We start from the raw sequence: 25,373 nt of genomic DNA on the forward strand, positions 1-25,373 counted from the left end.
GGTTTTTTCGGAGGAGGAGTCGCAAGTTTTACCTCCTCATAGGGATTATGATTGCGCCACTGAGTTTGTTCCGGGAGCTACTCTTCCCAAGAGTTGCTTGTTTATTCTGACTATCCCTGAAAGAAAGGCCTTGGAGGAATACATACAGACTAGCCTGGCTGCTGGTCACATTAGACCTTCTAAGTCACCTGTTAACGTCCTAGTCTGGATTTTCGTGAAATTAATAAGATTACCGTACACAATTCCTACCCATTGCCGTTAATTCCTGACTTGTTTAACCAGTTAGTGGGGGTCAAGTGGGTCTCTAAAATTGATCTCCGGGGGGCATACAATTTGTTACGAGTGAAGGAGGGTAATGAATGGAAAACTGCTTTTAACACTCTGGTAGGTCATTTTGAGAATCTGGTGATGCCTTTTAGTCTTACCAATGCACCTGCATTTTTTCAGAACCTTATTAATGACATCCTGAGACCCTTGATTGGTAAGAATGTGGTTGTATATTTGGATGACATTTTGATTTATTCGACCGATCTGGAGTCCCATTGGCAGAGTGTACGTGAAGTTTTGCAGTTATTGAGTGCTAAGCTAGAGAAATGTGAGTTCGCTGTGCAGAAAATTAGTTTTTTGGGCTGCATTGTCTCCAGCGAGGGCTTTGAGATGGACCCGGTGAAGGTTCAGGCTGTGCAGGAATGGCATAGGCCATTTGGTTTGAAATCTATACAGAGATTTTTGGGTTTTGCCAATTATTACAGGAAATTCATTAAGAATTTTTCTGTAATTGTTAAGCCTCTAACCGATCTCACCAGGAAAGATGCGAATACGGTCCAGTGGACTACTGAGGCCACTGAAGCATTTAAGTATCTCAAAGAGAGGTTCAGTTCTGCCCCTATCCTTATGCAGCCTGATGAGACCAAGCCTTTTTTGGTCGAGGTCGATGCTTCATCGGTGGGGGTCGGAGTAGTTTTGTCTCAGGAGAACAGGGAAGGAGTACATCCTTGTACCTTCTTTTTGAAAATTTTTTCGGAAACCGAACTGAATTATGATGTTGGAAATTGGGAGTTGCTGGCTATTAAACTCGCATTTGAACATTAGCGTCATTTTTTGGAAGGCGCTAGATTTCCTATTCAGGTTTTCACAGATCATAAGAATTTGATCTATCTGGATGCTGCCAAGCGCTTGAATGCCCGTCAAGCTAGGTGGGCACTTTTTTTTTCTCGGTTTCATTTTTCTGTTACCTATATTCCTGGTACTAAGAATGTTAAAGCTAATGCTTTATCTCGCAGCTTTATCTCGGTCGGTGCCGAGGAGGAGGAGAGCATTTTACAGAAAGGAGTTGTGGTGGCGGCATTGGACTCTGTTTTGGAGAATGGGATTCTGAAAGCTCAAGATGATGCTCCATCTAACACTCCCCATGGGAGGTTGTCCGTGCCTAGAACTTTTAGGAGAGACTTGTTTGTGGAGTGTCATGAGTCTCGGTTGGCAGATCATCCAGGAATTTCTGAGACTAATAGACTTATCAGTCGCAGTTTTTAGTGGCCTGGATGGCAGAAAGAAGTCACCAAGTGGGTGCGTCAATGTACGGTGTGTGCTAGGTCAAAGGCTTCACATACTCCTGCTGCAGGGTTGCTTTGCCCTCTGGAGGTTCCTAGTGCACCTTGGACGCATCTCACAAAGGGTTTTATTACTGATCTTCCTGTGTCCGAGAGTTTTACTGTCATCTGGGTGGTCATGGACTGTTTTAGTAAGATGTGTCATTTGGTTCCATTCATTAAGTTGCCTTGCGCCAAGACACTCGCTAAGGCGTTTGTTAAGGAGATTGTCAAGCTTCATGGCGTTCCCACAGATACTGTTTCTGATAGAGGACCTCAGTTTGTGGCTCGCTTTTGGCGTGCTTTTTGTGACAGGTTGGGAGTCCATTTGTCATTTTTGTCTGGATATCATCCTGAGTCTAATGGACAGACTGAAAGAAAGAACCTGGATGTAGAACAGTTTTTGCGTTGTTTTGCGGCGGACAATCAAGAGGTGTGGTCTGGGTTTCTGCCTCTCACAGAATTTGCTCTTAACAATCATACATCCTCCTCTACTAGGTATTCTCCTTTTTTTTGTTGCACTGTGAGACATCCGTTTTTTGGTTCGTTTTCTAAATGGGGGTCTGCAGTGCCGGAGGAGGAGAATTTTTCCGGTGATTTGGAGAGAGTTTGGACTAATGTACATTGCAACCTTCAAGAGGCTAACAAGAAGTCCAAGAAATATTTTGACAGGAAACGTAAGGAGGTTTTGTATACTGTGGGTGACATGGTTTAGTTGTCCTCAAAGAACCTGCGGTTGAGGATTCCCTCTAAAAAACTGGGTCCTAAGTTTGTGGGTCCATTTAAAGTGCTCCAGGTTGTTAACCCGTCTGCGGTTAGGTTGGATGTCCCTACTTCCTGGAAGATTAATCCTGTGTTTCATGTTTCCTTGTTGAAAAAGGCGGATGTATCAGATAGGGATGCCACTGTCACAGTTCCTCCTGTGGTGGAAGACAGCGAATATGAAATTTCTCGTAGCTTGAATTCTAGATGGCATAGAGGGAGATTACAGTATCTTGTCTCCTGGAAGGGTTTCGGTCCTGAAGATAACTCCTGGGTGAGGGCGGATGATGTCTCTGCTCCTAGGCTTGTTAGAGCTTTCCACAAGAGGTTTCCGGATAGGCCTGGGCCTGGAGGATCCGGAGGATCCTCATAAAAGAGGGGGTACTGTTAGAACCCTCCTGTTCGTTTTTTCCATCTTGTGTTTTGTGGTCACGTGACCATCTGCCTTTATATTCCAGCTCTGCCCTTTTGGCTGTGCTAGATTTCAGTGTTGTTTGACTGTTTTGCTAGCCAGGTGCTTCGGTGCCTTTCTCTGTCAGTTCGCTTGGTCCTTCTGGGACCTCTAGTACCTTTTTGTCAGTTTGTCTTTTTGTGTTCTGCAACAACTTTCTCTGTTCAGGAGGCGTCCCATTTTTGTTCCAGTCCTTAGTTCTTTTAGGGACCCCTCCCCTTATGCTATAGGTCTCCGTTCAGACTAGCCGAGGACGAAGGCGGGTCTGTTCACAAGGAACAGGCAGCCTGCTACATCGTAGGGATTCAGCTTAGTCTTACTGTAGGGACAGCTTTCCCCTTTCTTCCTTAGTACATGTTGCAGATCATAACAAAGAGAAGTCAACATTCAGGTTTATACACATAATAGAATGACCTACTTGACCAGCCACAGATATACACATACATTTACAAGTCAATACAAACACAATCGCAGCTATACAAAGAAATTGATAAAGTCCGCTCACCTATAAACGCCTTCCCGGTGTTTCCTCCTTTCTGCTTGGATAGCAGCAGGCTGCTGCATTGAACACAACTTCAGACTAAAATCCAGTGAGTGAGGAGACTCCAGCAATATGGTGTAATTAAAATTTCTATTTATTTGAAGGATGATATTTCCCTAAAAAATGCACTTACAAAGAGAGCCTTGTACCATGACTAAGGCTTTTCTAAGCCGAAACGCGTAGCGTTTTTTTACTCTGTTTGCCCATATGGTGTGAATTGGCTCTCTTCGTAAATGCATTTATTATGGAAATATCATCCTTCAGCTGCTCACATTAAACCCGACCCCTGTCATGGCCGATTAAACCCTTTTAGTACTGTGTGTACTAGAGCATTAGTCCAGGTTTACATCACAGAAGACAACCACCTCTATGATATATATCTATCATCCACTATGTGTTCAGCAGCCACCTTACAGTACTAACTATTTATCTACAGACAGTAGCATAATGTTATTGGATATGGATCTGTTGCACACTTAGGCAGGGGCGGACATCATTGGTGCCTGTGCACTCACACAGGGGCCCAAGAGGTAAGGGGGCCACTACCACCTTCAAAGCAGGTGAAATTGTGCATTATGATGAAATATTGGACTGCAAAGGGCCCATATACTGTTCTTGCCCTCCTCTGTCTATGTCCGCCAGTGCACTTATGTATACGATACATAAGGTGTCTAAGGTTTAAAGGGTTTTTGTAAGATTTATTCTTTTGTCTTCCTCTAGCTTGCCCATATTAAAGATAATAAAATAAGTAGTAATCACCCACCATAGGTCTGGCATTGTTTTTTTGGCTCTGCCCCTGGTTTTTATTGACAGGCAGCAGAGGTGACATCATAACTACAGCACACATGACCGCTGCAGCCAATCCCTGGACTTAGCGGTGATGCCTATGTACTCAGCACAAGCATGCTGAGCTCAAAGATCGGTGATCAAGTACGCTGTAGTTGTGCCATTAATGCAACAGAAACCAGGTGCAGTGGCAGAGCAGTAGCATTGGACCATTAGTGGTTGAATAACACACATTTTTTTTATTTTTACAGTGGGAAGCCGATGAAATACTAAAAGCAATTCTGGAAAACCACTTTGATATATTTTATTATACCTTTGTGTTATGTGCTTTATGCATTGTACAGTAAGCACAGAGAGGTTTTCTTTCTAGACAGAGAAAGCTTTTTTCTAGAAAGGCGAGGAATAGCTTCATGACTAATGATTTAATTGAGCCGAAGCTGAAGAAGAATTGGAGGATGTGCCGGATGCCCATTTGAACGTGTGGACTTGATCTTTTAGATGCGCATTTGCCTGGTAACCAATTACCATTTAAGAGTATTCAGACTCAAAGATTGTAACTACAAAGTAGGAGTAACCTTGGAACGTATACCATCGCGGGAGGTAGCAAAGTGTCCTTCTGATGTTTAAGTACCACCAGAGGAAGCCACTGCGTTCATCCATTGGAATGACTGTCCAAACCAAGCACAGGAACTCGGTGCTTCACACCCAAACCAATTATTTAAATACATCTTCCAAACTGCTTGGTTTTCATCTATCTCCACTCTTCTCTGGCCCGATGAAGTCAGAGCTGTCAATCAAAGAAGATGGGGGTTGAGATTCAGGGAAAACATTGGGATTGTGCATTTAAATGATTGGCCCCACCGTGAAGCACCAAGCGGTGGGACTTAGTTTGAACAGTCATTCTGTACTGACAGAATCCCTTTAAAACTCATGAGAAGCAGGGATGTGTATCCATGCAAGATGAGTGGCCCCATTCCTATCCATAAAGATTCATTACATGCCTCCCCTACCTTTTCTTTGCCATGGGATGGATACAATACAGTTGTTATTGGCACTGGACCACCTCACACCAATGGAAATGCAAGGAAGGCATGGTTCAGACTCTCCAAATAGATCCTAATGCTTTTGTGATGGTCATTAGGGAGAAAAAGAGAATGGGTGCCGTATGGGCTTATGACTATTTCATACACGCAATGGAGCCTTTGTCCTTATTCCATATAAAAACAAATAATACTTAATGTATAACTAAAATGTATTTACGGTGGCTTGCGAAAGTATTTAGAGTATTGTTTTTTTACCTATGTTGTTACATGAAACCCTGTATTTAAATATTTTTGTAATCCGATTTGTGTGTGATGCATCAGCACTAAATAGACTAGTTGGAGAAATGAAGTTAGAAAAATATAGGCATAAATTAAATTTATGGGATCAAATAACTAAAAATTGGCATGTGCATATGTATTCACCCCTTTTACTATGAAGCCCCTAAAAATTTCTGGTGAAAGCAATTACCTTCATAAGTCCCATTGACCACCCCAGGGGATGGGGATGACTCGGTAACCGGGCCTTTTGGGGATGTCGCGGTGGTCGGCTCCTGGGCCCGTACCCTGGGGTCAGCTTTAAAAAAAAGGGGATTGTATACTGGAATAATAGGTTTGTTAGTTTTATGAAAGTTCGTGACGCCACCTGTGGCTTCTGGTGAGAATCACCAGCGCTGCGCAGTCCACTGAGGCCGATGATAAGGCAGCTCGATGGTATAGCTCCCCACAGGTGGAGCTGGACCTCAGGGCAGCGTACAGAGAGGGAGATGCAGGACAGGTGAGACCCAGCCGGGTCAGAGCAAGAACAGGGACAGACACTATATTCACTACAGTACCTTTTACTGATGGAAAATCAGGCACATCCCGGAGCACTGTAGGGTGAAGGGTGCATATTAGGATCCTCCCCAATGAGTGGGTGTAGGGCCTCCTGTTGCTTGCCTCTGCGTAGTAAGTTTCTGACCTGCCTGGAGCTAGGCCTAACTTTGTTTCTGTCCTGCGCTGGCTGACCTTGTGGTAAGGCCTTTTCTTGGAATACATGCTCCTCAGCTTGCGGGGCCTATGTGTCTCCCGGCTCTGTTACGTATCAGCACTTTAGCGATCCTGGGACTTGTAGTTCTCCAGGGATTCCGGTTATGCCTTACTGGGTCATAGAGATCCCGGTAAGCTCGGACCCGGTGTCCGGTATCTTCTTCGGGGTGAGCCGGTTAAGCTCCTCTGCCCCCTATGTACTAACTCTCCACTCGCCTTCGGCCTACTCGGGCCCTAACTAGGCTATACACACTAACGGCAGCCTGCCGCGCTTCACCGATCTTATGGCGCCGACACACCTAAAGCTCACTATTCTGAGCTACAACTGAGTCTAGACTGGATAAGCTCCACTGCAGGCTAGCAACCACAGGAGCTGGAACAGGTTCTGTCCTCTGAGGTAACTCTTCAGAGAAACTGCTGAATCACTTTGTACTCTAAACTAGACTGAACTAGACTAAACTGCCTGGCTCCACCTTCTCTATTTATATCCCTAATGGGCTCCCTCTGCTGGTCTGAGGTGGAAGGTGGAGATGTGTGAATGTTTATGGGGGCCTCTTGTGGAGGATTCCATCAATGCACTCTTCTAGGATCTGTGATACCAAGCGCAGCTGGGCGTCACACCATGCTTAGTGAAAGAAAGTCCCCATGTGTGCAATCTAAGTGTCACATGGTCTGTCAGTATATACACTTTACCTTTTCTGAAAGGCCACAGAGGCTGTAACATCATTAAACAAGAGGCATCACTAACCAAACAACACCATGAAGACCAAGGAGATCTCCAAACAAGCCAGGGACAAAGTTGTTGAGATGTCCAAGTCAGGGTTGGGTTATAAAAAAGGATTCCCATCTCTGATGATCACCGGAGCACCATCAAATTCATTATCATCAAATGGAAAGAACATGGTACCACAACAAGTCTGCCAAGACAGGGCCGCTCACAAAAACTCTCAGCCCAGGCAAGGAGGGCATTAATCAGAGAGGCAGCACAGAGATTAAAAGTAACCCTGAAGGAGCTGCAGAGTTCCCAAGCAGAGACTGGAGTATCTGTCCATATGACTACAATAAGCCATACACTCCAGAGAGGTGGCCTTTATGGAAGTGGCCAGAGAAAAAAGGCTTTTCAGCTATTTTGTCCTATTTGTTGTTTGCTTCACATTAAAAAGAAAACCAAATGTTGACAGTTGTAGGCATGTTCTTTACATGAACTGATGCAAACCCTCAAAAAACTGTGAAATTTTAAGTTGTGAGGTAGCAAACCACTGTACTTACATGGTGCAGACCTTTAAATGGAAACTACCTGTATATTTTCAATTAACTTTTCAAAATAAGATGTTATGTGTGTAAATGATACATAACACTATTTCTTGCCATTACATGACTTATATAATAAACTAGCTATTGAACCCGTTCTACGCCCGGGTGGCGAGCATTTTTATTGGTATATGGTATCCCATGCTGGTATGTGCTGCCCCCCTCCTTGTATTTGTGCTGCCCCCATCCTGTCTCCTATCCTGGTATGAATGGCACCTCTCACCCCCAATCCTGGTATGCGTGGCACCCCTCACCCCCAATCCTGGTATGCGTGGCACCCCTCACCCCCAATCCTGGTATGCGTGGCACCCCTCATCCCCAATCCTGGTATGCATGGTCCCCTCACCCCCCAATCCTGGTGTGCGTGGCAGCCCTCATCCCTATCCTGGTATGCATGGCAACCCTCATCCCTATCCTGGTATGCATGGTACCCCATCCCTCTTCCCTATCCTGGTATGTATGGTATCCCTCATTCTGGTATGCATGGTACCCTATCCCTCATCCCTATCCTGGTATGTATGGTATCCCTCATCCTGGTATGCATGGCACCCCATCCCTCATCCCCAATCCCGGTATGCATGGCACCCCATCCCTCATCCCCAATCCCGGTATGCATGGTACCCCTCATCCCCAATCCAGGTATGCATGGCACCCCTCATCCCCAATCCCGGTATGCATGGTACCCCTCATCCCCAATCCCAGTATGCGTGGCACACCTCATCCCCAATCCCGGTATACGTGGCACCCCTCATCCCCAATCCCGGTATGCATGGCACCCCTCATCCCCTATCCTGGTATGCGTGGCACCCCTCATCCCTTTCCTGGTATGCATGGTACCCCATCCCTCATCCCTGTCCTGGTATGTATGGTATCCCTCAACCTGGTATGAATGGTACCCCATCCCTAATCCCTATCCTGGAGTGTATGGTATTCCTCATCCTGGTATGCATGGCACCCCATCCCTCATCCCCAATCCCGGTATGCGTGGCACCCCTCATCCCCAATCCTGGTATGCGTGGCACCCCTCATCCCCAATCCCGGTATGCGTGGAACCCCTCATCCTCAATCCTGGTATGCGTGGCACCCCTCATCCCCAATCCTGGTATGCGTGGCACCCCTCATCCCCAATCCCGGTATGCGTGGCACCCCTCATCCCCAATCCCGGTATGCGTGGCACCCCTCATTCCCAATTCCGGTATGCGTGGCACCCCTCATCCCCAATCCCGGTATGTGTGGCACCCCTCATCCCCAATCCCGGTATGCGTGGCACCCCTCATCCCCAATCCCGGTATGTGTGGCACCCCTCATCTCAAATCCCGGTATGCGTGGCACCCCTCATCCCCAATCCCGGTATGCGTAGCACCCCTCATCCCCAATCCCGGTATGCGTGGCACCCCTCATCCCCAATCCCGGTATGCGTGGCACCCCTCATCCCCAATCCCGGTATGCGTGGCACCCCTCATTCCCAATCCCGGTATGCATGGCACTCCTCATCCCCAATCCCGGTTTGCGTGGCACCCCTCATCCCCAATCCCAGTATGCATGGCACCCCTCATCCCCAATCCCGATATGCGTGGCATCCCTCATCCCCAATCCCGGTATGCATGGTTCACTCATCCCCAATCCCGGTATGCATGACACCCCTCATTCCCAATCCCGACATGCATGGCACCCCTCTTATCAATCCTGGTATGCGTGGCACCTCTCACCCCCCCAATCCTGGTATGCGTGGTACCCCTCACCCCCCAATCGTGGTATGTGTGGTGCCCCTCACCTCACAATCCTGGTATGTGTGGCACCCCTCACCCCCAATCCTGATATGCATGGTCCCCTCACCCCCCAATCCTGGTATGCGTGGCACCCCTCACCCCCCAATCCTGGTATGCGTGGTACCCCTCACCCCCCAATCGTGGTATGCGTGGTACCCCTCACCCCCCAATCCTGGTATGTGTGGTACCCCTCACCCCCCATTCCTGGTATGTGTGGTACCCCTCACCTCACAATCCTGGTATGTGTGGCACCCCTCATCCCCCAATCCTGGTATGCATAGTCCCCTCATCCCTTTCACACTGTACACACATGCAAAAAAATAAACAGTTATACTCACCTTTCTTCTCTGTACTCCAGCGCTGCCGCGTCCTGTTCTGCCGGAGGCCGGGGAATTAGTGCGGCGCTGGAGAACCGCGCTGTCCAGCGCCATTTTGCTGAAGACACACTGTAAATGTGTCTTCAGTAAAATGGCGCCGGATAGCGCTATGCGCACGCGCCGATCCGACGCCTCACGCCTGCCTCGGTTTCTGGCGAAGAGAGGCGCCGCGGCAACGCTCCTCCCGGTCAGGTAAGTATGCAAGTATGGCGCCGGAGATCGCGGTATGCGTTCAGTGCATATGCATACCGCGATCTCCGGCACCATACACCTCCTCTTACCTGTAACGGCTGGATGCGTGCTTCTGTCTGGAGCCAGACTGAGCGTCACGCATGCGCAGTCTATCGAGGCTTCAGACAGAGGGACGCATCCCCGGTTATATTATAGATAATAATCTTTTTATTTATATAGTGCCAACATGTTCTGCAGCGCTTTTCAATTCAGACAATTTACAGACATTATCGGCACTGTCCCCATTGGGGCTCACAATCTACATTCCCTATCAGTATGTCTGTGGAGTGTGGGAGGAAACCAGAGAACCCATAGGAAACCCACACAAACACAGGGAGAACATACAAACTCCTTGCAGATGTTCTCCTTGGTGGGATTTGAACTCAGGACCCCAGCACTGCAAGGCTGCAGTGCTAACCACTGAGCCACCATGCTATATCCTACATTTCCAACAGTTTTACCCTCTGCAGGCTATATAGTTCACCACATACATTAGATAGCTGTCAGAGGAACGATGGTTCAACTAATAGCTACTTTTTCCGGCTCGGCCAACTACTCCTGTGTTCTCTATGAGAGAGCTACTGTCAGACTCCTCTGGTTATCTCCCAAAGAACAAAAATATCGGCTGTTGGAGATCCACTGTGCAGAATCCTTCTCTCCTTAGACATAATCTGTCGGGGAAGAGTCGGGAGGCCCCCATAACCTACAGTTAGACTATCCCATCAATATCGTTGGGTTTGGCCGACTTTGGTCTACTAATGTAATTTTCAATTTACTCTGAGCTAGTGTATGCTGACTAGCTGCTATGAAGTCTCTCATAGTGTAAGGAAAGAAATAGAAGGATTCTTCCTCTTTTACCATTTGATAGCACACAGACAGAAGCAGCAGATGCATGGATAAACATATGTAAAAACAATAACATAAAGTTGTACTTCCTCTGCCTGCACAGGTCCTTTCTTCACAGCCCAGGTCCAGTCCATTCACCAGTGCAGTCTTCACTAGGACAGTTTTGGAGTCTTCTGGTGCGCGGCATCCTGGGCGTCTCCTGTGCATACTAGGCCTTGACATCACGATGATGGAGGACCCACATCAAGGCGGCATTCACTCTGTTATCTTTGGTGTCTCTTGTATGCGGCATCTTTGGCATCTCCTACGCTGACTAGACCTCAACAACATGACGATGTGTGTCACACATCATGACCTACTCAATGCAGGAAACTCCAAATATGCCAGACCCATCCTTGGCCCTTTTGAACCAAGCAAAATAGTGACTAGCAGATAGCCATTTTGCTGGATTCGCACAAATTGGATACAACTCTTTTGTTAAAAATATTTATTTTGTGTTAATTTGACTCATCTCTATTACTTTTTTTTCTCGGAATGAGCAACTGGGATGGTCGAACATGCGAGTTGGTGGTCGAGCTGCTGGAGTACATCCTCACACATAATTTTTTTGTTTTTAAAGATCAGTTCTATGTGCAGAAGCGAGGCACAGCAATGGGGGCGGCCTGCGCGCCCTCGTACGCAAACCTTTTTATGGGTTATTGGGAAAGAACAATTTTTGGCGACGAGGACGCGCAGATGATGCCATCCGTCCCCATGTGGCTTCGTTATATAGACGACATTTTGTTTATTTGGCAGGGTGATGGGGATGTGCTCCGGCAGTTCATGACCTCTCTCAACATGAATGAATTCAACATTAAACTGACCTACAAATGCAGCAGGGAGAAGATCGAATTCTTGGACATTTTGATAGAAGTGGATGAGAAATTACAAATACAAACAGATGTCTATAGAAAAGAGACTGCGGTCAACTCCCTCCTGCATGCAGGGTCAGGTCACCAATATTCAACAGTTAAAGCCATCCCAGTTGGTCAATTTCTGAGAATTAAGCGGATCTGCTCAACTAAAGAGGGATTTGAGAGGCAGGCTGAGGATCTGAGGGTGAGATTCTCAGAACGTGGGTATAGTAAAAGAACAATAAAACACGGCTATAATAGAGCAAAAGGGGTGTCACGTGATGCGTTGTTGCGGCCGACCCAAGTAGGCGCCGGTAGGGGAGGCACCATAAGATTTATTTCAACGTATAACTCAGAATGGCAGACCATGAGATCTGTTCTGGAAAAACATTGGCCAGTTCTACAGACTGAACCATCTTTTTCCGGAGTGTTGTCTAAAAATCCACAGATGACCTCCAGGAGGAGTAAAAATTTGAGAGATATCCTGGTAAAGAGTCACTATACTCCGGCAAAATGCAGTCTGTTTAACTTAGGACCACCGAGTAATGGCTGTTACCCATGCGGCGCCTGCGTGGCCTGTTGCAACATCGTAAGAACAAAGACTTTCTCAACATCTGATGGTAGTAGGGAATTTTTTATTAGACAGAGGATAACCTGCAATACGTCACAAGTGATATACTACGCCACCTGTAACTGCAACAAAATTTATATAGGCTTAACAACACGCCAACTTAAAATCAGAACCCGTGAACACGTGCTTGATATAATAGCCTCCAAGACACAGGATAACATTGAAGAATTAAAAACTATCCCACGACACTTCAAACTGGAACATGGGAGTAACCCCAAAAGTTTGAAAGTAAGAGGTATAGAACATGTCCATTTGGGTATTAGAGGGGGCGATATTAGAAAAATCTTAGCACAACGGGAATGTAAATGGATCTACGTTCTGGGAACTAGAGCCCCCATGGGTTTGAATGAAGCTTTTAGCTTTTCTCCCTTTCTATAATAGTTTCCTCTAGGGCCCATGTTCTACTAAAATACTCCACATCAGCAGCGCCCTTTGGTCAATTGAAATTTATGAAAATCGCCTTGGTTTTTAACAAAACCATTTTATTTTAAAAAAATATTTTTTAACCTGTTTGTCTTCTCTGAGCACATTCTCTCATTTTATGTATATTCGGGCTCTAATCAAATTGCCCTTATTATTTTCAGGCCGAATGTCAATTCATTCTGATGATTCCACATGTTGAATATGAAAGACAGAACACTAAAGAAACTGAAATCCCATATAAAGTCTGCATGACTCCTATTTGAAGGAACTATGTGAGTGCAGACTGGCAGACATTGTTTTGCAGAAGCCCAGTAGGTAATGTAATAATGAAGTTTACTAAAAAAGTGGTTAATTTATAAGGTTTTGGGTTCTGCAAGACTCATGTCATGCCGGTCTGCACATTGACATTTGAAAATGTAATAAGCAGATTGAGGAATGTTTTATAGAGATTCTCTGTGTGTTCTCCTTTAAGATCTGATTCTCTGGCACTCGGCCTCAAAACAGACTCTATAGGGTTACCCTTTGTTTACAGTGCTCTCTCTCTCCTGTTCCTGATTAGGTGCCTTGCGCCACCCTCCCTCTCCACAGTCCATCGCTGTCAGTATCCAGCAGGTGACTTAATCCTGATGTCCAGACATGCGTGGTTGAGGAGCGAGGGACGGTGGGGGGAGGGTAGGAGGGGCTGAATGCATGCGCCGCCTTCTAGTCGGCATTGGACAGATTGAAGCACGTGATCTCTTAGCCCGACATAAAAGAGTGATTGGCTGAGCCTGTAGCCACGCCCCCTTGAGGAAGCTAGTGCGAAATGCGCATTGGGGCCAGGGGTCACGTGGTAAGTGGGTCACAACAGCCTTCCTGACTGGTAATAGCATGATTCAACACTGCTAACACCACAAAATGAGATATTCTTGCTTGATTCAGTGAGGTGACACTAACTGGGGTCTGAGATTTCAGCACAGGGTAACTGTGTACTGGGCACATGAGCATTGATAGTCTGCAGCCTGTATTTATGATTGCACCTGAGGCATAGACTGAGATATATATACACATAATCGTGTGCTGTTAAACTGTGACTTGTGTTTTCTCTGCCTGCTGTTTGCTACCTCCCGTGGAGAGGGGAAGATAAAGCCCTTCTGATTACTAAAAAGACTGGTGTTAAACTGTTTACTGCAATGTGATTTAACTGATGTTAATACCACTCAGGATATATATTTGTAAACCTGCAAACCACCCCAATTGATCGGTTCATTATTTACTATGGCTCACTGTCTGCTAAATAATTGTTTTTAATTGTTTGTCAGCATATATGTAAAATTAATGGATTTATACTTTTTCATAAAAATTGCTGCATGTGTAATTACTCTGTCTCTCTAAGTAAAATGCTTAATAATGGAGTTAGCATGATTTATATCAAAGTCTGGTTCTTTTTTTTTTTTTTTTGGTACATTCTATTACTAAGCAATGTAGCAGTGAATCCAGCCCTGGGATAAGCTATGTAAAATCTGAATGTTCTGTTTCTCTGCTGATCTCCTCCTCACCCCTCCCTAAACTTCAATATGATATGTAACCTGACACCTCACCTTGTTTTGAGTAATACAGATTTCAGTCATTTTTTAAGGGTGAATGATGAATTCAGGAGACAGAGGGTAGAGGAAAAAGTTTGGTAGGGGAGAAAGAAGAAGAACTCCCTGATAAGACATCACAAAGTTTGTTATATTTGCTTGTACTGTTAATTTATGCAAAGTTTGTTGAATGTACAGTTCCTATTTTAAATTCCTGCACATGTTTGAGGGTTCTGGGTCTGAAAAAAATGGGCAGACTAAGTGCTGAGGTCCTGAAGATGTAGGTACACTTTAACGAAGTAAAAACAATGAACTACTTAGGCAATATCTTGTCTTGCTCAGCTTGAAGTCCAAAAAAAACATATAAGTCATGGTCACCTCTCTAGTGAAAAGTATCTGCATCTCTCTTAAGTGGCGCACAGTCATGTAAAAAAGCATGTACACCCCCCTTAATAATTTTTTTAAGGAATCTGTCATCAACTTTATCCTGCCTTCAGAGAAGTAAGGTAGTGATAGACATCCTGATTCAGCCTTGTATTTCAGCCTGTTATTTGTGCCTCTGGTCTGTTTTTTTGTGAAATGTAGAATACATAGTTGCACGGCTCAGTTTCGTCTCCTCGTTCTACCTTTGCTGATTGACAGTTTTTCCCTTATTACTGTGCATAGGGAGAGTAGAGACAGGGGCGCAAATAGCGCTGTTATCCAACAACAACCATGTAGGTAAAAGAAATAATGCTCACCTTTATGAGTTGTGTAATGCACAACTCATGTAAAAATATGTAGCGAAGGGTTGTAACCAGCACAGTGTCCCAGAGGATCTTGTAGAATTACTAGTAGTAAGATGAAGATGGTGCCGGACCAGGACCGCTCTCCTCCGTGATGAACAAAAGTGCCGAGAGATTGTATGATATTAACAATCTTTTGTTTATTACTTAATTACTAAAAGCTACAATTACTACGTGTTTCATGGACGTCCGGCACCATCGGTCCTGGTCCTGCACCATCTTCATCTTACTAATTGTGCGTAGGGCGAGAATAGGGAGAGAAATGTCAATCACAAACTGGAGGTGGGGTTGAGCAGTGTTACAGCCCACATACACATTGGATGGCTGTTAGCCATTTCAGCTGTCTGTCCCATACAAAGGAGCACTTCTTCTGCTGAGCCCTTCTATGTTCTCTATGAGAAATCTCCAGCCAGACATCTTGGCTTGCAGCTTAACTGCGGGAGAATAAAGTGATCGGCAAACGGAAATCGGACATGCCGGATCAGCATCTCCCCCAACGTATCAGTTGGCCGGTGCCCCCATACACATAAGACTGTCTGCCAAACACATCGATATAGACAGGTGTGGGAGACATCAGTCTAATGTGTATGGGGGGCTTTATCCTGCAGCTCATGAATATTGAAGACTCGCTAGCACTGCAAATAATAAGGTGTACTTTTCACAAAAACTACAAATTTTTCAAGACATTCCAGTACTAAACTGCACCGCTCAGCTGATGTGAAATAGTATTCCCCATTGCTGGTCTTTCTGCTGTCATAACAGAAGCATCGCCCCCTCTGGCTATTGTCACAGATAAATAAAATCAGAATAATCTACTGCGCGATGTATCCATAATAGTAAAAAAGATGGTTCTAATTCAAATCGTTTTACAGCGAAACTGCTTCAGGGAATAACACAGAAAAAATGTGAACCGAGAGCAAAGCATCAGCGACTGTGCAGCATCAGTAAAGATCAATACATGCAAACGTCTGTTCTACCAGATCTGCAAGAAGAAAAACCAATAGTGGTAAATGAACATTTCTTCAGGAAGGCTGCAATTTAGTACTGAAACTAGTGTGGCTATCTGAGATGGTTTAGTGAGTCCTACATTGAGCAGGAGGTTGGACACGATGACCCTGGAGGTCCCTTCCAATTCTAACATTCTATCATTCTATCTAGGTTCTAGTATCATTATTCTATCATGCATTTTTTTGCATCTATCCTTTTCTTGTTTAATCAGGTTTACTCCATATTGTCTATTTTTGGGCTTATAATGCTACCACATATACTTCACTTATTATAATGCTTTTCATTTTACTGTCCTTTAACGATTGTGTGCTCGGCATTACCAATACCCTTTTCGTGGTTACTTTTTGTCTAAACTTTCTCCGATCAACTTATAATCATGTCCTTTACTTCTTATATATATTTTTCTACTATCATGATTTGTTGTTGTCTTACCTGTGATGATGACGCCTGTTTCAGACCACGTGATCCATTTTATCTGTTCCTTTAAAACAATTCTATTTTATATATAATAAAAAAAAATTCTGATATTTTTGTTTATGATATTTTTATATTTACCTGGCACCATTTATTTTCGGGGATTATACTGTAGCTATGGCACTATAAAGATACCTTGTTTAATATCTGGCAATCCACTTAGTTCTGCCACTTAAAGGTGACAGCATGATTGGCTGTCGTGTGACTTTTTGCAATTTTGACATTTTTGTTTTTTTTGACTATGCAGGTTATAGTACGACAACAGAAATGTTGGCATGTATCACATACATCTGTAAGAAGTGAGAGGGCAGCAGCTTTCACTTCCTCTGGATTTATATGATTTGTCCTAAAGCGGGGAGAGTAAAGTAGCCACTTACTGGCCGCAGGGATTGCATGACATAGCAATAAAAGAGCCAGTGCCGACACCGCTGGAAGAGCTGGGATCGCATGACATAGCAATAAAAGAGCCAGTGCCGACGCCGCTGGAAGAGCTGGGATCGCATAACATAGCAATAAAAGAGCCAGTGCCGACGCCGCTGGAAGAGCTGGGATCGCATGACATAGCAATAAAAGAGCCAGTGCCGACACCGCTGGAAGAGCTGGGATCGCATGACATAGCAATAAAAGAGCCAGTGCCGACGCCGCTGGAAGAGCTGGGATCGCATGACATAGCAATAAAAGAGCCAGTGCCGACACCGCTGGAAGAGCTGGGATCGCATGACATAGCAATAAAAGAGCCAGTGCCGACACCGCTGGAAAAGCTCTAGCACGGGAGGTGAGTATAAGTGCTATTATTTTACTGAGGCAAACATACAGATTGAGCAGAGCTTGTAGTGGACAACCCCTTTAAATCAGAAGTTATTTAATGCTTTTCCCCTATATCTACAGTGGACGTCAGGTGCACATGTAAGGAGAAGCTCAGTAGCTAAGCTCGATCTAAACATAATGGGTGAACCTGCCTCAAACAGCAGCGATCAGAACTAGCTCCGATCGCTGCTGTTTAACCACTTAAATGTCACTGTCAATTTCTGACTGTTGCATTTAAGTGTCACAATCCGAAACAGGGGTTTGTTTGAACTGACACAATTGTGGGGCGTCAATGATTTACCCTGTAAGGCGAAGTGCTATTGAAAGCCCCCAACACTGCCATCTTTGTACTCCTATGAAGCCCAATCTATTGCTGGATTTTATAGTAGATTGTAAGTTTCAATACATACTGCGATACTTCAGCAATGGAATATATAGTGCATGTAATCAAATGATTAAAGGTTAAAGTCCCTTAGGAGGACAAAAAAAAAAACTTTTGAAAAGCCATGAGAAAAAAAATGTTCTATGTTCATTTCTAAGCCAATTATGGTGGAAGGTGACATAGAATCCTTACATCACTGAAAGGCGAAACCATAAAGACTGAATGGGCTAATGTACAGGCTTTGCTGACACAGACCTGAGTATCTTATTCATGCTACAGTAGTGTTCAAAATAATAGCAGTCCAATATGACTAACCAGATTAATCACTGTTTTTGGTATAAATTATATTACCACATGTCAAACTATTTACCAGTTGGTGCAGTAGATTCTAAGGAAACCAACACACTCAGCATTCATCATCTGCATGTTTTTGAGTCTGTGTATTTGAATAATTAATTGTAAGGGGGTGTGTTCAAAATGATAGCATTCAATCATTCTGTGAAGAAACAGGTGTGAATCAGGTAGCTCTTATTTAAGAGTGAAGCCAGCACATGTTGTACATGCATTTCTCCTTGAAAACCTGAGAAATATGGCTAGTTTGAGACATTGTTCAGAAGAACAGTGTACGTTGAATAAAAAGTTGATTGGAAAAGGTAAAACTTATAAAGAAGTGCAGACAATGATAGGCTGTTCAGCTAAAATTATCTCCCATGCTTTAAAATGGAAAGCAAAACCAGAGAGACGTGGAAGAAGATGGAAGACTACAATTCGAATGGATCGAAGAATAGCCAGAATGGCAAAGACTCAGGCAATGATCAGCTCAAGGATGATCACAGACAGTCTCAAGTTACCTGTGAGGACTGTGACAGTTAGAAGATGCCTGTGTGAAGCCAATCTATTAGCAAGAAGTCCCCACAAAGTCCATCTGTTAAAAAAAGACATGTTCTGAAGCGGATAGAATTTGACAAAGAACACATCAACTGGCCTAAAGAGAAATGGAGAAACATTTTGTGGACTGATGAAAGTAAAATTGTTTTTTTGGGTCCAAGGGTAAAAGACAGTTCGTCAGACGACCCCCAAACTCTGCATTCAAGCCACAGTACACTGTGAAGACAGTGAAGCATGGTGGTGCAAGCAAAATTATATGGGCATGTTTCTCTTACTATGATGCCGGACCTATTTACCGCATACCAGGGATCATGGACAAGTTTGCATATGTTAAAATATTTGAAGAGGTCATATTACCTTATGCTGAAGAGGATATGCCCTTGAAATAAGTATTTCAACAAGACAACGACCCTAAACATACCAGTAAATGAGCAAAATCTTGGTTCCAATGCAACAAAATTGAGGTTATGGAGTGGCCAGCCCAATCCCCGGACCTTAATCCGACAAAAAAACACTTGTTGGGTGACATCAAAAATGCAGTTTCTGAAGCAAACCAACAAATGCCAAAAAATTGTGGGATGTAGTCAAAGCATCCTGGGCTGGAACAGTTGACAGGAGCCAGAAGTTGGTTAACTCTATGCAACATGGATGTGAGGCAGTTCTAAAAAAACTGTGGGTATACAACTAAATATTAGGTTAGTGATTCACAGGAATACTAAATCCTAAAAAAAGTACATATTGTGAGTTTGTAAAGACAAATGCAGACATTGCTATTTTTTAGAACAGCCCAATGTTCATTTTTTGTTATTTTCTGTAAAGTAGTTAAAAATTATATACATTTCTCTTCATGTTTTGAATTAGAAAACTGTGTGCAATGTTCCCAATGCTGGAAATAAAAACTAGTATAAAGATTTTGTGCTTAACTCATGTTTTTGAACACACTGCTATTATTTTGAACACTACAGTATGTAATAATGGAATGAATTTTGATGTTACTTGCTGTTGAAGGTAAGATTTTAATGATGAGTGGTGTGCATGCTGCTAATTTATGGCAACACTGATCTGCTTTGTGTCTCTTTTAGGCTGTTGGCTATGTACAGATCACACCTTCACGAATATCAAGTAGATCCAGAGTCCGTGGCATAAGAAACAAGACCAGTCACATTAGTAAACAGTTACACAGGAATATCTCTTGAACCACCAGAGGGCGCTGTGTGTGTTATCCAGTTATAACTGAAAGAAATTATCTGCCTCTAATATTATTATGTAATATTATTACTGATGTCTCAACCTCATGTCCTTTATTTAGTAACTACTTTTTTAACATAAACTTAAATATTTTTGGATCATTGATTTGCTGAACATTTATAGTTTGATCTGGCCTTTAGATTCACAGCTTGTATATCCGTCTCTCTTGGAATGCATATCGAGTATGTGTTTTCAAACATGGGAGCCTAAAGGTGGTGGATGGTATCCGGCAAAGGCATCCGTCACAGCATCTCTTGACTACCCTGTCTCATGGCTTGTCCATGAGTAGTAACTCAGCATCACATTTGCGAGCAGGGCCCTCACTCCTCTGGTAACTGTGGAACTATATGTTACTTTGTGATGTCTTTATTGTAAGAACATGCCCCCAATTAATTGCAAAGTGCTGGGGGATTTGTTGCTGCTATATAAATAAAATTATTATTTAGGTCATTAGACTGAGTGAAGGGGGTATCTGGATCAGGACAGCGGGGCACCACCGGGTTGCCAAGCTGCATAGCAAGGGGTTAAGCTCAGGTGAGGCAAAACATCTGAGTGGGCCCCTAACCAAGTAATCCTGATTACAACTACGGTGGTGCATCTTAATAGTGGGTATAGGGGAACTTCCGCAGGTGACCAGGTTGTTACTGAAAATAAATCTCAATACAAAGAAGAACACTGATATTACAGTCATATAGTTACCATAGAGTGGTAGATACTAGTCCTGTAGAACATGTATTAGATTTCAGTACATTTATAGATGATGACTTACAGCTAAAGTTCTTTCTTATGGTGTCATTCACTTTTCCCCATCTTTTCCATCTTGCCCAGACCGCCATATCTTCTTAGAATCATAGAATGTTATAGTTGGAGGGGACCTCCAGGGTCCTCGTGTCCAACCCCCTGCTCAATGCAGGATTCACTAAACCATCTCAGACAGATGTCTGTCCAGCCTCTGTTTAAAGACTTCCATTGAAGGAGAACTCACCACCTCTTGTGGCCGCCTGTTCCACTCATTGATCACCCACACTAATATCTAATCTGTATCTTCTCCCATTCAGTTTCATTCAATTGCTACTCATGTTTCCATTTGCAAATGAGAATAAGAATGATCCCTCTACAAACTGTAACATCCCTTCAGATATTTGTAGACAGCTATAATGTCTCCTCTTAGCCTTCTTTTTTGCATGCTAAACATTCCTAGACCCTTTAACCGTTCCTCATAGGACATAGTTTGCAGTTCGCTCACTATCCTGGTAGCTCTTCTCTGAACTTGGTCCAGTTATTTTATGTTCTTTTTAAAATGTGGTACTCAGAAATGGACACAGTATTCCGGATGAGGTCTGACCAAGGAGGAATAGAGGGGGATAATTACTTCATGTGATCTAGACTCTATGCTTAATACATCCCAGAAAACTGTGTTTGCCTTCTTTGCTGCTGCTTCACACTGTTGACTCACGTGCAGTCTGTGATCTATTAGTATACCCAAGTCTTTTTCACTCATGCTGTTGCTTAGTTCTATTTCTCCCATTCTGTAGATGTAATTTTCATTTTTCTTGCCCAAATGTAGAATGTTGTAGTTCCCCAGTTAAATACCATTCTATTAGTCGTTACCCATTGTTCAAGCTTATCTAGAGCCTTCTGAATCTTTTCTCTGTCTTCTCTAGTGTTAAGGCCCCATCACACTAAGCAACGCTACAGCGATACCAACAACGATACGACCTGTCAGGTATCGTTGCTGTGTCGCTATGTGGTCGCTGGTGAGATGTCAAACAGTCAGATCTTCCCAACGACGCAGCAACGATGCGGCGACCCGTAACGATCTGTATAACGATGCACGCTTATGTGTTTCTGTGTCTGAGTTGTCAACAAGGTCGTTGGTAAGGTGTCAAACACACCGATGCATGCTACCCAGAGGGGCTTCAACGATCAAAGAAATGTCCAGACCATTCCGACACGACCAGCGATCTCACAGCAGGGAGGGGCCTGGTTGCTGCTAAGTGTCAAACGTAGCGAGATCGCTATTGAGGTTGCTGTTGCATCACAAAACTTGTGACTCAGCAGCGATCTCGCTAGCGATCTCGCTTAGTGTGACGGGGACTTAAGCTATCCCTCCTAGCTTTGAATGATCTGCAAATATGATTAGTTTACCTTCAGTTCCCTTATCTAGATAATTTATAAAAATGTTGAACAACATTGTGGCCAAGACAGAGCCTTGTTGTACCCCACTTGAAACACTCTTCAAATTGGATGTGCAACCATTTATTTCCACCCTTTGAGTACGATCAATGAGCCAGTTATGAATCCACCTAACCGCAGCCTTGTCATCCCATACTTGGTCATTTTTTCAATAAGGATAGTATGAGATACTTTATCAAATGCTTTGCTGAAGTCGAGATATACTACTGTATATCAACCGCATTTCCTTGATCCACCCAGCCAGTGATTCCATTATAGAAGGAAAACCAATACTGGCTCAGGTTCATTATTGTATTGTTATCCAAGTACTTAAATACATGCTGCTTAATAATTTGTTCAAGGATTTTTCCTGGTATAGAAGTAAGGCTCACTGGCCTGTAATATCCTGGCTACATCTTTTTTGCTTTTTTGAAGATAGGGACATTTGCCCTTCTCTAATCTTCTAGGACTTCTCCTTTTCTCCAAGTATTTTCAAAGATTCTGGCTAGTGGTTCTGCAATTTCCTCTGCTATCTCTTTTAGTACCCTAGGATGTAATTCACCTGGACCAGGAGATTTAAATTCATTTAAATTAGCTAAGTGTTCCTCACCATCTCTCTGTTTATAAGTAGTGTGGATTATTTTATTCCTTCAATAGCACAGTGAAGATCAGTTGATGTTACATTTGCTTGTTTTAGAGAACACAGATGCAAATTGGAATATAAAAGATTGGCCTTCTCAACATCATTTTTGACCACTTCACCCTTTTCATTCTGTAAAAATTCTATAGCATCTTTGACTTTTCTTTTGCTTTTGGCATACCCCCAAAATCCTTTTTTATTGCTTTTGGTCTCCCTTGCAAGCCTCACTTCATTACTGGCTTTAGGTCTCCTAACACTTGCCCAGAATTCCCTGCCGTCAGCAGTACATTCTTCTTTAGATATGCCCCTTTCTTTCCATTTGATATACATTTATTTTTTCCTTTTTAGCAAGTCTTTACTTTCTGTGTTCGTCCATCCTGGTCTCTTTAAATGCTTCCAATTCTTCCTTCTTTTCAGGATTGTTACTGATTGTGCAGTGAGAATTTCATTTAGGAAAATCTCCTATCCTTCTTGGACATTTCTGTCCTTTAGAACATCCAGCCATTGGACCTTTCCTAATCTCTTTCCGAGTTCATTAAAATCTGCCTTTCTAAGTCCAACTTTGAAGTCCTCGCAGGTCTTCCTCCTCATCTAATCCAAAATTTGAGGATACCATGATCGCTGCCTCCTAAATTCCAGCCACCTTTACTTCCTCAACCATTTCCTCCCTGTTGACAAGAATTAGGTCTAAGGTGGCAGATCCTCTTGTTCTCTCTTCTACCTTTTGAAAGATAAAGTTGTCAGCGTGAGAAGATAAGAATTTTCTGGACACATTACTTTTTCCTGAGAGAAATTCCCAACAAATATCTGGATAGTTAAAATCTCCCATGATTACTATGCCATACTTTTTTGAGAACAAAGACATCTGATGTAAAAAGAGTTCATTCATATCTTCAGTCTGTTCCAGTGGCTAATAGTAAACACCTACGTGTACTTTCTGTCCTTCTATTTTCGTATTCTTACCCAAACAGTTTCTACAGAGCTACCATTCTCTGAAGCTTGGATCTCTGAGGAGATATACACATTCCTAACATACAATGCAACACTTCCTCCCTCTTGTTAATCCTGTTTCTTATAAATAAGTTGTAGCCTTCAAGGTTTGTATTCCAATCATGTGTAACATCCCACCAAGTTTCAGTGATGCCTATGACTTCATATCTCTCTTCCTGTGTTAGCAGCTCCAATTCTCCTTGTCTGTTTCACACATGCTTTGTGCATTTTATTTTGTAGTTTGTTTTTCTTGCTCCTCTATTTTTATTCATAATTTGTTGTCTTTGTTCTTTACTTCCACTTCTAATAGCAGGGTTCTCAACAGAATCCATTAGCTGCATACTTGTTTCTGGCCATATATTTCCCATCCCATAGCGCTATAATTTAAAGCTCCCCTGATGAGTGCAGCAAGGCGTCTACAAATATGTTTGTCCTGTTTTCATAAAATGCAACCCTTCTCTAGGAAGGAGTCCATCATGCAGATAATTCACTCTATGCTCAAAAAACCCAAAACGTTGCTGACAGCACCATCGACGTAGCCAGATGTTCACCTGTAGAATCCTGTTCAATCTCCTTGTTCCATGTCCATCCGCTGGGAAGATGGACGAGAAGACAATCTGCGCTCCCAGTTCCTTCACTTTCCGGCCTAGGTCTTCAAAGTGCCTACATATAGTTACCAGATCCTTTTTTGCTGTTTCATTTGTTCCTACGTGTAATAGTGGACGTAGGTGGTTGTTTGTAGGACTGCAGAGTATTGATACCTTATCAGATACATCTTTGATTTGGGCACCTGGAAGACAACATACTTCTCCAGAGGTGATGTCCAGTCGACAGATAGCGGCTTCTGTTAATCTCAATAGGGAATCCCCCACAACCACCACTCTCCTTTTCTTCACCACAGCACTGCTTTTTCTCTCTTCAAGAGACTTCTGATTGCTTACTGGAGTCTTCTTTGTGGACAAAGCATTTTTTTCATGTACATCTTTGTAGTTGTCCTGTGTGAAAGCCAGGTAGCGGTTCTTCAGTTGTATGGGTGCTGACTGCCTCCTCATCCTCCTGCTTTTTTGGGTCACATGCTTCCATTTCTCTTCTTCTGCAGGTACATTGAAAGGTGCTTCTCTTCAAACACTCTGAATAGTCAGGACTCATCTGCAGAGATTACAACAAAGACACATTTGACTTCTCACATTTCCAGCACTGTCCCGGCATACGCCCTGGACATCAGAGACCCGGCACGATGACACCACCACACTGGGACCCTGATGTGCGTGCATCAGTGCTTCTGTCCCTGCATCCCACTGACGTTCTATAGACCGCAGGCGTAAAACAGACATACAGAAAGAAGAACGGTAGTGCAACGAGATCACATCTCCTTGCTCCACAGCACAGCTTAACTATATCGGCTCGAGCAATACAGATAAAAGTAGTGGCAGCTCCGGGTGGGTCCCTTTGAGCATGGGGCCTCCTTTACCACTCCCGAGAGCTATGCTACTGGGGCTGCGTGCCTCTATGTCTGTCTTGGCTATATGCTTATTAAAAGGCACTGCCTACAGGCAATAATGCTTTGGTATAATAAGTACTGTATACCAAAGCAATGTTTTAGTAATCTGAAGATCACATTGTGAAGTCTACTTGAGAGAGTAAATGAAGAACTAATCCAAGTCTTCTATACTTTATTTCTTGTATACACGTGTGCACAGGAGCCGTATATTTGGACAATATCCTCACAGATGAC

Source organism: Phyllobates terribilis, unplaced genomic scaffold (genome assembly GCF_046119375.1).
Source record: "Phyllobates terribilis strain yellow unplaced genomic scaffold, ASM4611937v1 Scaffold_2__4_contigs__length_985480577, whole genome shotgun sequence".
Taxonomy (NCBI): domain Eukaryota; kingdom Metazoa; phylum Chordata; class Amphibia; order Anura; family Dendrobatidae; genus Phyllobates; species Phyllobates terribilis.